The sequence below is a fragment of the Oncorhynchus mykiss genome, chromosome 24 (assembly GCF_057628025.1).
Source record: "Oncorhynchus mykiss isolate SJ-2025 chromosome 24, ASM5762802v1, whole genome shotgun sequence".
NCBI classification, from domain to species: Eukaryota; Metazoa; Chordata; class Actinopteri; order Salmoniformes; family Salmonidae; genus Oncorhynchus; species Oncorhynchus mykiss.
The window spans coordinates 19,182,490-19,198,740 of NC_143045.1; the positions used below are offsets into that span (position 1 = coordinate 19,182,490).

Here is a 16,251-nt window from a genome sequence, read left to right on the forward strand (position 1 = left end):
CTCCACACACATCCATGCTCTCCTCTGGGCTGGCCAGCCCCTTCTCATACACTACATGAGTAGACTATAGTCCAACACCCAGCAGCCTAACTGTTCCTCAGACACCCTACGCCCACATGCCAAGAGCTCTACAGTGGGCCAGTGTGAACCCGGCTAATAATTAATAGCATGTAATTAAGATGGCAGGCTCCCTGTACTTGTAAAGACACATTAGCCCAATGTATCAGCATGCTGTAATGGGTTTGTTTGATGTGGATTTCTAGAGTATCACCCCTCCCCCCTCTTCAGCCCTCACGCTCCCTAAACTTGAGTGACATTGGCGCTTGTTGCGGAGCCCTGTCGAGGGCAGAAATCACTCAGTGAGGGTTGTAAGGAGAGGAGCAGCCCTTGTACAGTTGGCAATTTGCCAGACTCATGATGACAGGCGAGGCAGGGTGGACTTCATAAGCGGGCCCATTTTAGTTCTTGCCATTAACAGCACATCAACGATCCCACCAGTCAGTCAGCCAGCTGCCCAGGCCTGAAACCCAGCAGCCCCCATACTCTGTCCTCCCCCTCACATCCCATCATACCCTGCACCCGGTTCTCAGCCTTGATCTGCAATTACCACCAGTCAGTCGCCATTCCATTGAAGAAAAAAGGCAATTTAATGCATAAAGGGATAAATGGGTGAATAATTACATTTTTAATCAAGCTGAAAGGATCTCTCCAGCTCCAGCTGAAAATGGGAGAAGGGGAAAGTTAAAAAGGGGGAGATTTGCTTGTTTCCAAAAAAACGTATTTAATCCTTGACACCTGTCAAACGGCTCACACTACACAGACCCCCGGGGTTCATAAAAGGCTGCGGTTGAGGCTTAACCCTACGAGTGCCTCGGCATTGAAAGAGTGTCCCTGCTCAGTCTCCAGATCCTTGCAGGCTCACACACATAATACGGTCATGCCTGGTGTGGTCACCACACCAACACTGATATATACAGTAAGTGTTCATCCCATTTGGCACCATATTCCCTATTAGTGCACTAATTTTGACCAGGGCCCATAGGGAACGTAGTATATTCCCTAGTATAGGGAATAGGGTGCCATTTTGGATGCACACTCTGCTGCAGCCTCTGCTTCAGTGCTATGGCTAAAGTGATCTTACACATGTAGACTGCCTGAAACTAGACACAGACCAGAGGACTACAGGAAGTAAGAAAGAATGTTCAGGTCCGTGTTGAACATTCACACAATACTCTACCACATACGGGAGGGACACACAGCCACCATAAGGAATAGAGGCCAGTTGTGGGTTAGGACCTGCTGTGAATGGAAAGAAAAGACAAACACGATGGAGAATGTAGGGATTGAATAAAAAGCCTAGATAAAAAGAGGCTCTCTACGGTGGGCCTTATCTGTACCGCGTTTCCTTTCTCCCCTCAGCAGTGCTCCACTGCCTGTAGTGTTGTCTCTGCTCTGTGTTGTGGGAATTCCATTCTCAGATATCAAAGCTGCTCGCCTAGCAGGCCATAGCAACGACATTACATACACATTGCGTCAGGAGGGAGGCGGAAGTTGGAACGATGGCCCGCCTCGCGAGCCTAGGGCCTCTGGGAAAAGCAACTAGACTAGGAGAGAATGGAGTTAGCTTTGGACTGCATCAGCTGGGTCAACTTGTTGAATACCTCCACCAATAAGGAGTTGGAACACTGCCACGCTAGCATCAGTTACCCTCCATTTCCCTCTATAACCTCACCACACAGAGACCTTGAGAAGGCATGAGTTAAGGCTTTAAATGATCTGCAATTCCATATTTACTCTCAGTCAGATCAAGTCTCTGAAGTTTACTCCACAAGTTATGAGACCAGTGGTATGAAAGAGGCTTTAAAAATGCTGAACATGGAATCCAGCTCATTATTTGCAGTAACCCTCACGGTTATTGGTTGATGTTGACAAGACAGCGGGGTGCTTGGCCTATGGAGGAGGCTTAGTGGAGAAGAGATGGGAGGGGGGGGGGGGGGGGGGGGGCAGTAAAGAGGATTATGGGGGGGGCAGCAGTGAGAGGCCGGTCTATTGTTAGAACTTGAGAAAGTGTTAGAGCAGGAAGAGTGGCAGACACACTGGTTAGAGCATCCCAAACTCAGGAAAAACTGAGATACAGGTCTGGACGACAAGCTACTGTCCAGTCCTGCTGCATGGGGACTACAGTATTGGAATTATACAGCCACAAAAACTTCCACTCACAGAAGAATCTAAGCTGAACTGCTCGTGCAAAATAACATGATGGAGCATCATGTGAGATTTTCCAGTTTTGTACACTGTATAGTTTTGTCCAAATCAATTGAATGCTGAAGTGTTTTAGCCTTTGAAAACGAGGCCTGCTGAAATGTAGGCTGGGAGGGCTGCTCATTTGGCAGATGGCTGGGAGGGGTTGTTGAGAGGCAGAGATCTCCACCAAGCCTGTGAATACAATTATCCCTGAGCTCTTGAGTTGGGGCCACAATCAATAAATACATGTTGTTATCATAATCATTCCACAACTATGCTTGGAAATAGAGCTAAATTATTTTGTCATTTTGTGTCGTTTGTGGAACAGAATTTAAATTGATGTGTGGGTTACTTTTTGGATGTGTATCCAGTCCAGACCCCCACCTCCTGTGGGAAAAACAACTAAAAATAAGGACCAACAACCCCTTGGAGAAAAGGGAGGGAGGGTGGAGAGAAGGAGGGAAGGCAACGAAGGATGGAAGGAGGGAGGGAAGGCAGAGAGAAGGAGGGAGGGAAGGCAGAGAGAAGGAGGGAGGGCAACGAAGGATGGAAGGAGGGAGAGAATGCAGAGAGAAGGGAGGGAGGGTGGAGAGAAGGGAGGGCAACGAAGGATGGAGGGAGGGTGGGCAGAGAGAAGGGAGGGTGGGCAGAGAGGAGGGAGGGAGGGCAGAGAGGAGGGAGGGAGGGTGGGCAGAGAGAAGGGAGGGAAGGATGGAAGGAGGGAAGGAGGGAGGGCAGAGAAGGAGGGAGGGCAGAGAAGGAGGGAAAGGTGGACACAATCTGCTCTTCCTGCTTTCCTTTGTGTTGGAGGAAAAGGGACACTGCTGTGGGGGTGGAGTCAATCAAAAAGAGAAACACAACATAGTGGGAGGCAGTGTGTCAGTGTGAGTCTTCACACGGGTGTGTGGCTTTAGGTGTCCCTCTACCCCCCTCACCTCACACAGATAATACATCTTTAGGCAGCCCTTTCTGCACTTAAGTGTCTGTTCTCACTCTCCAATTCATCGCCCCTGACTATTAAACTTGAATTGTATTTACTTTCCATAATGGCACCACAGCACAGTGATGCCTCGAAGATCTAGTACCTAATAGTGCCTGCCGCATCTACACAATAAATACTTAGCCATTTATCCTCTGAACATTATTTTAAACACCAAAGCAAACAGCTGCAGTGGTTAGGCTGTAGTCAGTGACTCAGCTCACATACATACACAGCAATTTTTTCCAACTCTCCTTCGGCTGGCATCCTACAGTACTACAGCTGTCCACGTTTCACCCAAGGGCACAGCCAAAAGTAGGCCATGGCTCCAAGAGGAACTCAAGCTCCTGTTACTGTTGGAGGCTTGACTTCCAATCCCTACGTTAACACAATGCCAACAAAAATCACAACAACCTTGGCCTGTAACCCCAGGCCCACCACTAAGTGTAAACTCCAAAGCCAGCCCACAATCTACTCATTTCAGTGGCATCCACAGGACTGGCTGTGAGTGGAACAGATTCCCTACATTTGGAAGGTGGGAAATACTGTATATAGAGCGTGTTGGCATCCATTAGTATAAGGAGAGCAATTAAAACGAGTATATACATCATCAGCCATAATTATAGCATGATGACATCAAAGTGAAATGTGACAGACATATTTCACTTTGTCACAATGGTACTGAATATGAAAGCATGGTAATCGAGGAATTTACACGCTGTATTATGACATGTAATGGCTGCAATTTAAAGATCAAAGTTGGGACACATCTTTAGGATTGCTTCACCCCCCCCCCCCCCTCTCTTCATCAGTGTCCTTAAGGAGAGAAGAAAGGAAGCATAAAGAATGGCCTCTGACTCCAGTCTTGGATTCTGATTTCCCATGGGCGCCTCCACAAACTGAACGTCATGAAGCCTAATGTCAGCCAAATTAAGAGAGAATTCTAGGACAGCAAGCGACTCATGGGTATCACTTCAAAAAGGAAACTAGACGGGAAAGGAAAGAGCGACAAGGGAAAACAGAACACCCACAGCGGGAGGCTGGAAGGCAAAACGCATGGGTAGAACCTTTATCTACTGTACGGCACCACCACCGAGCCAGGGGTGACGGAAACCAGAATGGTAGGTCACACCTACAGGCCTTGGTCGGTATGTAGGTCTGTGTGCGCGCATATAATGTAGTAATCCTTGAAATGTCATGCTTTGTATTCAGGATACAGGACTTGAAATATTCAGAACAATAACCTTGACTAGCACCTCATTTCTACAAACCGATAAAAACATTGTGGAAGTACTATGCTATTATTCAGAAGTATCAAGGCTTGGGAGAGTTGCCTTATAAGATCCCCCCCCCCCCCCATCCCTCATAACTGGCAACTAACTGGCCACAAAAGACATGTGATCTGTTATCTCTGTCCCTGAACTTACATAAACCGCTTTGCTTTCCTCCTCTGAAATATTCTTAGCTTTGAGGCCAGATATTTAGTTTGGCTGGGCTTTCAGCTGTGAAATAAAAAAAAGTTCTGGCAGAATAGGCCTGGGGAGGCCAGTAAGCCACAAGAATAGAGCTATTTTGCTTTGTTTCCCCCCAACAGAGTCTCACCCAGAAACCCACTTGCATAGTCAGCATGAAACATGCAAGCATTAAAATAGACACTGCAATAATCGCCCTTTCAGCTTTACCTAGCCGGTATTACATTAGCCTGTCATTCTTAACCATGGAATTGGCTGAATTATGTTGGTTCAAACACCAATATAAAACGTGGATTGATGGTGTTAATAACAGTTGCATCTCCAGAGACAGTGGGGCAGGATGGCAGGAACACCACTAGTCTTTTAGAGACAGTGTAATGGGACATGCTGCTATGATATGTTGTAGATCTCCACTAACTAGAGAGGTATACATTATGAACATCTCTTCTCCACCTTACTGGCAAATCCCAACCCAGCGCCGCGGCACTAAAAGTTCTGTCACCACAACAAAGAGACTGGAGAACTCCCTCCCGCAGACACTCCTTCAGACTCACACTGGGAGGGTCAACTGGGGGGAAGATATGGAGACAAGGCATTAAAGACAGTTATTTTTTACTGTATATGTTTAGACGGTTTCTATACATCTTTAGAACATGTTAGCTGTTGAGGGAGTGAACACCTGTCAATAGCAGAGCTGGGAGGCGATATGTGATGTATGGTGGGAAATGTCTCTGACCTTGGAGGCTTCTCTCGGGGGCCAGGGTGGTTGAGGAGGGGGTGAATCTACAGGTGGGGTATAATCTCACAGACCATGGACGAGTTATAGAGTACAGCAGTTCTGTTCAAATGTTTATAAATCAATGTCATGAGATGAACCTCTTTGGCAGATTTTGGACAGTTTCTCAGCTTGAACTGGGCTATTCTCGGTTAACATTTAGTTTCATTCCCATAAACCTTTGGTAACCCCCCCTGCTCCATTTCAACCATCCCTCTTAGTACATCTCCGCTACTCCTCTTACTCACTTTCTGCTTCACTTTCTGCTTCACTTTCTGCTTCACTTTCATTGCTTCACTTGACTTCAGTGCATATAGTACCTCCGCCGCTCACTGTGCTCAGTAATTACATGAGAGGGAACGAAAAGGTGAATTACTACTCATGAATACATGAATTACTACTAAATAACAACATGACTCTGGACAACCATTACATTCAACAGTAAATAGGCTTTCTGCATGCGGCAGAGTAAAGGACGGGTTGTACGAAATGCACCTGTTAAATACTTTTATTTAAACTCACCTGCTGGTTCTGAAAGCACCAAGGAGGTCAAATGAGCAGGTGGTGAGTAACATGCTGCTGCGCCATGGAAACAAGAAGGGGTTAATATGCACTCTGTCTATCGCGGCATCCAAAATGGCACCCTATTCCCCATCTAGTGCACTACTTATCACCAGGGCACATAGGGATCGCTATAAAGGGAAGAGGGTGCCATTTGGGACACATTCCGTCTCTGTACGCTCCGTCTGTCCTCCTCCCAGACTCTCCAGACTGGACTTAACACCTCACCAGGCTGGGAATCTCATTACACTAATGACTCTGAATGTACACACTAAGTTTTCATTTCCTAAAGCATGTTCCAAAGAAAACGTGGAGGGAAGTGGGATAACCTTTCTATTGGACAGGGATCAACGTCGGTCTTATAAAATGTCCCCTTATTCCAATGACAGGTTCCATCCGGTCCACCATGGGTACGTTTCTGAGTTTCTTAGATTCATCTCAACTCATCGATCTGAAGTAACTGGATAGCAAGGACCATTCATATAACGAGTCTGAAGAGGGCCATCCATCAGTTCATTCTGCATCCAGTAAACCTGATTGAGGCTGAGGGTATCTGCTAGCTTCTACACCGCATGCTGAGAAGAGCCGAGCTAAACATGTGGCTTTCATTTGTAGCCTGTGTTAACAATGTAGTGCAGGAGAAAAGTCTCTCTCTAACCAGCTTAAGCTGATAAAGGCTTTGATGCTACATGGCCGTGGGATCGGTTCCCCCCAGCCCAAACAGATGCACAGCAAAAGAATCATCAAAACAACAATTAGCCCCCATCACAGAGGCACAGGGCTCAGCCCAGCAGGGGGTCAACTCCAAACCCATCACCAGCCACCAGGCGTTCCCTTTCATGATTTCCCTGTGCTTATTCTAGACTTATATTTGGGAACTTGAATGTATGCATTTAAAATAACTATTACCTTCAATATGTTTGGAATGTGTGTAGTGGGAGTTTTATTGAGTAACCAAGACTTCCAATAATAGATTTTACAACGGGATGTGACGGCAGTGGAAATGTACACTGCTATAATTACTAGGTTACTGGCTACAGTATGAGGCTCTAGTCAGACTCATGCCAGTGCTGCAGCTCCACTGACCTTAGTGATCTCAGGCTGCGTACCAGTGATACTCGTCAGTATCGTGGCAAGAAAACAAAACACAAACTGGATTTACTTTAGGAAATTAGCCCTGATTTTGGAAACAAACTTAATTTTGTTGTCATCCAGAATCACATTTATTTATTTATTTATCAAGCTATATCACACAGTATTTTATATTCAGCTGGTTTTTAAAGGACCAAAGAGTTGTCTGCTTCGTGTTTTCATTTTTGCCATGGAAAGAACATCGTATCGTCACAGCCCTAGTACCAAATAGCACCTTATTCCATATGTAGTGCACTACTTGTGGCGGCAGGTAGCCTAGTGGTTAGAGCATTGGGTCGCTGGATCGAATACCTGAGCTGACAAGGTAAAAATGTGCTATTCTGCCCCTGAACAAAGCAGTTAACTCCCTGTTCCTAGGCCGTCATTGTAAATAAAAAGTTCTTAACTGACTTGCCTAGTTAAATAAAGGTTAAAAAAAAATAAAAAGAATTTGACCAGAACCCATAAGGTGCACTATATAGGGAATAGGGTGCTGTTTGGGATGGAGACTCAGTCTGCATAACTTTCAGGCAGTCTGTCTCCTCTCACAACAGATAGTCAGCACCTCCCACATCATCCTCCCTCTTGCTAGGCCATCTCTGGATGTTTCTTCCGGTGTCTCTTTTAAGCCTCTTTTCTCCTCTCTCTGCAATACCACCATTACATATTCCTTTATATTGGTTGCCTTGCCACCAGCTCCCATCTCTGGCCTGCCTGTACATTCTGCAGATTCCTTGTCATTTCTCAACAATGTAATCACAAGACATTCGTTGCATGTACGAAGCTTACAGCTGCAGTGAGCAGAAAACTCTCTGGCTTTACCGTGTGAGATTGGATATATCTTAAAAGTCAATGTAACATTATTTTATTTAGCTCTGGGAATCACTTTCATAATTCTAGACTATTGAAAGCAGAAGAGAGGAGACCATAATAGCTTGCTAATGTGATATATTATTTGAACCTATAATATGAATCAGTATGCGGTGCATTACTATTCATATTTAATTTGTTTTCAGGACCAGCTTGCCAAGCAGTACCCTTGAATAATGGTTAGTGAGTGCTAATGTGTCCAAGTGCTCATACGACATACTAATAGAACTACTGAATCTGTAATGAGGTCAATAAAAAGCAGATGGAATGATGTGAATGTCCTGCCAGGCAGAAGGTATCCTCATATTGCATGGAGGGCATATTGCTGTAGTAATGTGTAGGAATAAACAGACCGACACAGACTGACTGATTAACCTGGCAGCATAATAGACTCGATATTTGGATTACTAATCAAGAAATGGTTGGAAGAGCATTATGTAAAATCCAAAAGGAAACATTAGATTTTGCCAGCTATCTCCAGAGACAGCAGGGAGGGGATGAAAACCAGGGTTGAATCTGATTGGATTCTGACTTCCCCCTGGCTGCTTTGCCGACTGATATTGTGCAAAACTGCCTTGGGCAGTGCTCTGCCAAAGTTCTGATCTCAGTCACCACCACCACTCAATTCACCAGCTCAACACCAAAACAGTGCATGAACTACCCACAACATTATTGAGTTTCACTGTGGGTTGTACAGAACAAGCACAAAGTCCCACAGAGATGCACTACATATACACAAAAGTATGTGGACACCCCTTCAAATGAGTGGATTCAGCTATGACAGGTGTATAAAATCAAAACACACAGCCATTCAATCTCCATTGGCAGTAGAATGGCCTTACTAAAGAGCTCAGTGATCAGCGTGTCACCGTCATAGGATGCCACCTTTCCAACAAGTCAGTTTGTCAAATGTCTGTCCTGCAAGAGCTGCCCCAGTTAACTCGAAGTGCTGTTATTGTGAATTGGAAACATCTAGGAGCGCAGCTCAGCCGTGAAGTGGTAGGTCGAACAAGCGCACAGAACGGGTCCGCCGCGTGCTGAAGTGCGTAGCGCGTAAAAATCAACTGTCCTCGGTTGCAACACTCACTACAGAGTTCCTAACTGCCTCGGGAAGTAACGTCAGCACAATAGCTGTTCGTCGGAAGCTTCATGAAATTGGTTTCCATGGCCGAGCAGAAGTACAAGCCTAAAATCACCATGTGCAATGCCAAGCATTGGCTGGAGTGGTGTAAAGCTCGCCGCTATTGGACTCTGGAGCAGTGTAAATGCCTTCTCTGGGGTGGTGAATCACGCGGAACCATCTGGCAGTCCAACGGACTAATCTGAGTTTGGCGGATGCCAGGAGAACGCTACCTGCACCAATACATAGTGCCAATTGTAAAGTTTGAATAATGGTCTGTGGCTGTTTTTCATGGTTCGGGCTAGGCCCCTTAGTTCCATTGAAGGGAAATCTTAACGCTACTGCATACAATGACATTCTAGATGATTCTGTGCTTCCAACTTTGTGGCAAGAGCTTGGGGAAGGCCCTTTCCTGTTTCAGCATGAAATGCCCAAAGCGAGGTCCATGCAGAAATGGTTTGTTGAGATCAGTGTGGATGAACTTGACTGGCCTGCACAGAGCCCTGACCTCAACCCTTTGGGATGAATTGGAACGCCGACTGCGAGCCAGGCCTAATCGCCCAACATCAGTGCCCGACCTCACTAATGCTCTTGTGGCTGAATGAAAGCATGTCTCTGCAGCAATGTTCCAACATCAAGTGAAAACCCCTTCCCAGAAGAGTGGAGGCTGTTATAGCAGCAAAGGGGGGACCAACTCAATATTAATGCCCATAATTGTGGAATGAGATGTCCACATACTTTTGCTGTAGCTAAATTTGGTTCCTTCTGCCATAACCATTCTGACAGTTAGGGGAAACTTGACAATTTCATATTACCCCAATCAGCTCAAATTGAAAGCTCTTTAGAAAAGTCTTGACGTTCTGCCATAGAGATTGGCTGGAAAATGGCTGATTCAATATTATGGAAAGGAATCTTTCAGAAAACAATGCGTTGCCATCCAACCTCATTAGACACACACCAGCTCCTGCCCTCCAACACCTCATTATCTAGTAGCTGGAGATGAGCGGCTTCCCTACAATCACATCTGTCTTTAGAGGGGGCTAGGATCAGAATACAGCACCACAATGTAGAGAAACTAATCTAACCAAGTCGTCAGAGTCAAAAAACACTTGTAGGGTGAACTCTGTCCAAAAAGCAGGACAGGAGCATGGGGAACCTTTTTTTTAAAGTGACTTTTGAGGAGGTGCTAATTGGCTGTAAGATACCTGAGGAGATTAAATGGCTTGGCCTGAAACCAAGCCTTGCTCTCCTCCCAGGAGAGATGACTGTTGGAGCCAAATTCTTTGAACTGTCGCAAGGCATGTGACAGAACATTACTTCAGAGTTGTGACTGTTCCCTTTTCACTGGGGCTTACTGAGACCTCAAAATGGAATTTTACCCACATCAGTCCCCCTTTTAGGTAACAGAGACTTGCAGTACAGTAGGGTAAAGAAAAACATCTGCTTGGAAAGTCAATGGTTATTTGAAAATCTGGACCAAAAAATTCAAATCTATAATTCAAGAGAGGATTTATTGAAAACGTTGTACGTTTCCAGCCACAATAAGGATCATCTCCTTGAGATTCCTGCTCTCTCAACTCTTAAACTCTCCCTTCTCACCACATATTCTCTCCCTCAGCACCACCCTCTCTGCACTCTTACAGAGAGGTGGATTGGATGCAGCTCCGTCCTCTTTGTCACAAAGCTTTTTAAGATTACAGCAGTGCAGAGCAGTCAGTCTCTTAGGCTCCCACAGTCACACTACCAGTCCAGTCCTCATATTATTCCTCTCCTGCTCAGTGCCTTCCTACAGTATCTGCACTGTAGTTATACATAGATTACAGATTGATTATACTGGCAATGTAATATTATAATGTACCCTGTAATGATATTTGGGTTCTCACAGCAGAATAATACAAAAATCAAAAATAAATACTCCCACCACTTGAGCCCAACAACTCAATAGTAGACAAGACAGCAGGGCTAGAGCCAATGTGTCAGTCTGCCAGGCTACAAGCTGAGACAGTGGGCCTGTTTGCATAGTAAGCCTCTTTCAGACAGGAGCCAGAGCTGCAGAATAGTCACATGACCAGGATTCACACCCTTCTCATTCAACGGTCTGCCATCCATCTCCTATTAGGCTGGTGAGACAATAGCACAGGGAGAGAGGACATTTGAGGGGAATGTTTCAGTGTAGAGACTAAGGACTTCTTGCATTGTATACAAAACGGTCATTGAAAATCAACTGTTATTACGCAGAAAATGTAAACAACAACTGTGAGAGCTGTGCATGTGTAATAAAATGTGGAGGCTTGGCTCAATTTACCTTCCTTCCAGATAAACATTCCTCCGTACATCAGTCCACTTCTCTGACCACTACACCATGTATTCACTGATCACCATGGTTTCCTATGCCTCCTCTGGAGAAATGTGATCAGAAGGTATGATGAGAGGGAAACTAACTGGGGAAAGAAACAAAAACCTTGCAATCTAGGAGAGAAAACAAAAGGAAACCGAAAGACATGAGCTCTGTTCCGGATGGCAGACTGCCTCTGGGGGGCGGGGGTTGCTACAGAGTTATTATGCTGGAAATGAATGCAGAACTGGGGTGTGGGGGGAAATTACAGACTAGAGGACTGTGTGTTTTCATTGGAGGGGGGGGGGGGTCCTAAAGACCTGGGGAAATCTCACACCACGTTCGCTAAGCAAATATGGACATGGCAGCATCGCAAGGAAAACAGCAGATGAGGGTAGGATCATCAAGACAGAATAACAACAATGTTTATTTCCATGGAAAGTAAACAAAGTCATTCTTAATATCTAGTCAGTGTCTCTGGTATTCCATTTCCTGTATTTAGCGCATTTGAAGAAACAAAATGAGGAAAGTGGGCATTCTTGGAGAGGCTAGTATGTGCTAATTGAGTTTGGTTTGGAATAATGTACATAAGCTGGAGAATCATCAGTTGTTCTCATTGCAGTGTTACTGTAGACAATGTGGTGAAGACATGGCCATGCTAGTACTCTACTGTGGCAACTTCTGGTCGAAAACCACAAACAGAGAGCCCGTATCAATGGGTCAGCTGCAGAATAGTGGGGAAAAAGCCATAGGCCCAATCCCAGTGTATCTTTTCAGTAGTTCACAGACCAAGGTCACAGCCTCAGCGTCTTTGTGTGTTTACATTTACAGGCAGATAATGGATGTAGAAACAGATCAGGTTGCTTAGAGGACACACAGAAATTCTGGTTGTAGTCTACAAGTCAGCCACACTGTTTTCACCAGTTTTCAGAGGGTAACTTAAACTCCCCTTTAACATCAACCTATTGTCACCTCTCACAAACACCAGTCTCAACGTCAACAGTGAAGACGCGACACCGGAATGCTGGCCTTCTAGGCAGAGTTCCTCTGTCCAGTGCCTGTGCCTGTGTGCCAGTCTGAGATATGGCTTTTTCCTTCGCAACTCTGCCTAGAAGGTCAGCATCCTGGAGTTGCCTCTTCACTGTTGACGTTGAGACTGGTGTTATGCGGGTACTATTTATTGAAGCTGCCAGTTGAGGACTTGTGAGGCGCCTGTTTTTCAAACTAGACACTAATGTATTTGTCTTCTTGCTCAATTGTGCACCGGGGCCTCCAACGCTTTCTATTCTGGTTTGAGCTAGTTTGCACTGTTCTGTGAAGGGAGTAGTGCACAGTGTTGTACGAGATCTTCAGTTTCTTGGCAATTTCTTGCTTTGAATAGCCTTAATTTCTCAGAACAAGAATAGACTGATGAGTTTCAGAAGAAAGATCTTTGTTTCTGGCCATTTTGAGCCTGTAATCGAACAAACAAATGGCGATGCTCCAGATACTCAACTAGTCTAAAGAATGCTACTTTTATTGCTTCTTTAATTAGCACAACAGTTTTCAGCTGTGCTAACAATTGCAAAAGGGTATTCTAATGATCAATTAGCCCTTTAAAATTATAAACTTCGATTAGCTGTACACCTATGTAGATATATATATATATATATATATGGAATATTTTTTTTAATAATAAAATATATATATTTTTTTTTTATATAATAAAATAAAATGGTTTTTTAAATTTTTTATCTGCCATTTTCCAGCTACAATAGTCATTTAAAACATTAACAATGTCTACACTGTATTTCTAATCAATTTGATGTTATTTTAATGGACAAGAAAAATGTGCTTTTCTTTCAAAAACAAGGACATTTCTAAGTGACCGCAAACTTTTGAACGGTAGTGTATATTCTTTACATTACAGGACCACACCCATGCTCAGTCACACAGACACTGTCTCAAATGACACCCTATTCCCTATGTAGTGCATTACTTTTGACCAGAACCCTATGGCCCCTGGTCAAAAGAAGTGCACTATGTAGGAAATAGGGTGCCATTTGGGACTGACCCTAGTCTATTGTGTGCTGGGGGGCTAGGATCAGCCTGTTATATCTGGTGTAATTCTTTGGTGTCTTGTGTGAATTTAAGTATGCCCCCTCTCTCCCTCCCCTCCTGGAGGATATGAGCCCTATGACCATGCCTCAGGACAACCTGGCCTGATGACTCCTGGCTGTCCCCAGTCCACCTGGTCGTGGTGCTGCTCCAGTTTCAACTGTTCTGCCTGTGGCGAAGGAACCCTGACCTGTTCACCAGATGAGCTACCTTGTCCCGGAACTGCTGTTTTTGACTCTCTCTCTCCAGCACTTGTGGTCTCAACGTCAATGCTTGGCTATGAAAAGCCAACTGACATATACACCTGAGGTACTGACCTGTTGCACCCTCTACAACCACTGGGATTATTATTTGACCCTGCTGGTCATCTATGAATGTTTGAACATCTTGAAGAACAATCTAGCCTTCATGGCCATGCACTCTTAAAATCTTCACCCGGCACAGCCCGAAAAGGACTGGCCATCCCTCAGAGCCTGGTTCCTCTCTAGGTTCTTGCCTTTCTAGGGAGTTTTTCCTAGCCACCGTGCTTCTACATCTGCATTGCTTGCTGTTTGGCGTTTCAGGCTGGGTTTCTGCTGATGTAAAATGGGCTTTATAAATACATTTGATTGGCTGGTGCTGTGGTGAGAGAGAAGCGTGCCTGCATCTCTCACAGAACTAGAATGAGATTCACTTTCTATCATCTCTGATAGCCATGAGGCTGCAACCATCTCTCCAGCATTGTAATTCTTCATTTATTTCCTGATAGAATCATAGCTGCGGGAAGGACACTGCAGCACCCCTGATAAATGCAAATACATTTTCCAAAGTTAAAGAATTACTGCTATCTGTTCAGAAAGAAATGTAATGAATTTAGAATACTACACCAGGAATATAAGCCTATCATTTACCCAAAGAGGATCAATAGTTAATTTTTTTATTGCCTAGATGTGGATTGTAGCAGTCCTGAATGTGTGGCAAATCTGTCAGTGAACAGCAAACAGCCAAAACAGGTATTTCGCAATATCTCAAATACAATCAGGGGAAAACACAGGTTGGAAAACAAATGGCTCCTGCTGAACAGAGAAGTCTAATCTGTCTGTAGAGGCTTCCAAAATATTCTATCAACTTCCAAATAGGCCTATTGAGTGAACAGCATTGTTTCACAAAGTAAAACGAGAGACATGCTTTTGGCATGAGCACACCGGCCATCTCCGGTGCGTGAGACGATCATCATTGAGTGAGTTAGAGAAACTGGAAAACTTTTCTAGAACTAGAATTTCCTCCTCAGATTGTAAAATGTGTTTCTCCACACACCTAGGCCTAAACTATTGATGGATTCAACACAAAGTCATTTTGATTCAATTGTGCGGTATTAGAAAAAGATTATGCTAAGGTCTCCAGTCATGTACAATTACAGAAAATTGCATGAAATGCGTTTATAGAAAGGCCAAATCTTTCTCGGACCGTAGGCTATAAAAATATATCCCATGTGTGCAACTCCTGCAAGCACATCTACGCCACTACGGTGACATGTATGCAATGCTTTATTAGAAAGTTGTTTTTTCCCCCCATACGTTCATCCGGTATCTCAGAGCCCCCTCGGTTACCACCCTTTCACGCTCCCTTTTTGTTCAGGCACCTCCCGATTTACAAATGAAGCACTTGGGGTCACCCCACTGCATTGATCATTTATGTATGCAATCTTATCATGGTGGTCTTACTTACCATCTCTTCAGGATAGGGTTATCTAGCCAAGTCTTTCATCCTGACTGATGGGAATAACTTTAAACTACGTCCTCTCAGCATGAGCCATACGGTTTATCAAAAGGGTTTACCCTGTGTGTAATAAGGCTCAGTGTTTGTTCACCTAGTTATCCACTTATCAGCAGCAGTATATCAGCCCAAACTATCACACACACATGTGAAATTGACAGGTGAGAGAGCATCTACACAGGTCAACCCCAACCAAATGTGACGTTTACAGATAAGGAATTGCACATTATCACCTGCAGACAAGAGGGCATGCAGCAGGCTTTTCCCAGCTGCTCCTGCTGGAATCAAATGAGTGCAGCAGGCACAAGGAGACGCAGGGCTGAGATATGTGATGAGCAGGGCTGAGATAAGTGATGAGCAGGGCTGAGATATGTGATGAGCAGGGCGCGGTGCGGTTTTCATCAGATCAGTGACACCCTGATGACAGGCACCCTTAGCCCCTCTCTGAAGCACCTAGCAGCTGTGGCTCTAGTCCTCATGAAGCTGGCTCCGACCCAGGGGAGCACAACACTGCAGTGGGCCAGACTCCTTATGTGACTCTTCAAAATGAAAACCTGCCTAATAGTCACAAACCTAAAGCCCCCAAGGTCCTTTCAAAACACAAAATCTCCTCACTTGTAAAAGATGTAAGACGATGTCTTCAGTATGTCATCTCGTCTCTGCATAGTTAGATAGTAAACATTCCCAGCGATGTGAGCAACAGAATAGACTACATAGGACAAGAGAAAGCAAGTCCAGTGTAGGGAATGAGAGGGGAGGGGAAACTACTGAATGAGGGGTGGACGGAGGGAGGGAGAGAGGGGCCTGGTGGGTGATGGGGCTCTGAAAGCGGCGATGGAGAGAGATTGCTGGCTGTGCCAGGAGATGAGCCCTGTGTCGCTCAACAGAGCTGCCTCTCTCTCGCCTCCCCTG

The 16,251-nt window shown here is 44.9% G+C and overlaps 1 protein-coding gene across 2 annotated transcripts in view; it reads right to left on the reverse strand.

Annotated features, from left to right (window-relative positions):
- The window catches only part of LOC110503929 (nucleoredoxin), a 57,388-nt gene that overhangs the window by 36,299 nt on the left and 4,838 nt on the right, over nt 1–16,251 (reverse strand). Inside the window, exon 1 of one of the 2 annotated variants that reach the window (XM_021582589.3) lies at nt 11,458–11,685. The exons of the other annotated variant lie outside the window; for it this stretch is intronic. The gene's annotated coding sequence lies outside the window, so the exon portion shown is untranslated. Of the gene's footprint in view, nt 1–11,457; nt 11,686–16,251 lie in introns of those variants that run through there. 2 annotated transcript variants of the gene reach the window in all.